Source organism: Zea mays, chromosome 1 (genome assembly GCF_902167145.1).
Source record: "Zea mays cultivar B73 chromosome 1, Zm-B73-REFERENCE-NAM-5.0, whole genome shotgun sequence".
Taxonomy (NCBI): domain Eukaryota; kingdom Viridiplantae; phylum Streptophyta; class Magnoliopsida; order Poales; family Poaceae; genus Zea; species Zea mays.
The window spans coordinates 258,494,898-258,496,337 of record NC_050096.1 but is presented as its reverse complement, the minus strand read 5'-3'; the positions used below and the strand labels follow the sequence as shown (position 1 = coordinate 258,496,337).

Below are 1,440 nucleotides of genomic sequence, written 5' to 3'. Positions count from 1 at the left end.
ATAAGCATGTCAGCGCTTGACATTGGGTACACATCCTTCGGAATGGCTTTATTGAGATTCTGAAGTCAATGAAGACGTGCAGGTGCTCATTCTTATTTTTGAATGGCACAATAGTAGAAATCCATGTGGCATACCTGCACGACCTAATGAAACCTGCCTTGGTCATCTTCAAGTCATCTTCTTGATTTCGTCCTTGATGTCCCTAAGGACCATGGGGTTGAACTTTCGTGGTGCTTGAACAAATGGCCGGAAACTAGGCTTCATCGATAGTTGAGGCCGGTTGCACGAACTGGCTAGTTCCCCTCTTTTTGCACAGAGATCATGTTGATATCAGCTGATTGAGTCGACTCTCTGTCGGCATCTTTCTGAGGCCTCCGTCTAGGGGTTGGTGACATGCATAGAGTGTCCATGGGGCGGTGGATGGCACTGACCTTCACGACAAGGCAGACATACTCTCCTCACCCGCCTGCTCTAGGATGCGTAGCCATTGCACTCGATCGACGCTTCTGTGACCGTGATAGGACATCGGCATCGATGTTGCCGTCTTTCGGAGCGACGTGCCCCTTGGTGGTGCGCCTCCTCCTCGCTGTATGGAACAATTGAATAAGTGAGATATAAACAAGATTAAAGAAACACGGCAACACTTTGTGCATGTGTATTTGGGGTTGGAGTAGTAGTATATGTTGATCATAATAGAAATTCATGGTTTAAATTATGATTATTTCAAGCAGCAACGCTAATTCGTCCTAGTAAACCAACACTGAGTATACAAATTTGTATATGAAAAATTGTTGTGGTACACCGTATATAAAAACCTAGATCTGCCACTGCACTCAGGCCATTATATTGTGGACGTACAACATAGGTGACCATACTAGTCATCCGCCCCTTGCCAGTCTATCCGCCTCGTCTCTTCTATTCATGGTCAATCCTTAGCATGCGAATGTCAATTTACACATAGTTCTTGGTTCACTAAGCTAAAAATGCTCTGTCTAGATCTCTGCGGGCTCGGTAGACAAAAAAAGGCCCAGAAGCCGTGGACTCGTTATTAACAATGCCCAGCGGCCCAGCCCAATTCGTCATTAAGCAAAACAAAAAAAAGGAAACCACAAAAAGATGGCGTCGCCCGGACTCGAACCGGAGACCTTCAGTGTGTTAGACTGACGTGATAACCAACTACACCACGACACCAAGGTATGCTTATTAGTTCTTTGTTTGTTGGTGAAGTTTGTACGTAACCTAAGACCGTGTTTAGTTGTTACTCGCTATAGATTGATCGGTGGATGTTTAGAGACTACTGTAACTCTTTTTTCGTTGTATTGTTTACTGTATTTTTATTGTTTTAGATTTATTTAGTATCATAAAATAAATATTCATTTGGTTGTTATCTTTAATATTATCGTGTATATATTTTATCATGTATGATCATTGTAAATCACG

General features: G+C 42.8%; 1 non-coding gene across 1 annotated transcript; it reads right to left on the bottom strand.

The window, feature by feature from the left end:
• Positions 1-1,117: 1,117 nt before the first annotated feature.
• Positions 1,118-1,191, bottom strand: TRNAV-AAC (transfer RNA valine (anticodon AAC)). The gene has a single exon. It is a non-coding gene; the product is annotated as a tRNA-Val (tRNA).
• Positions 1,192-1,440: the final 249 nt, after the last annotated feature.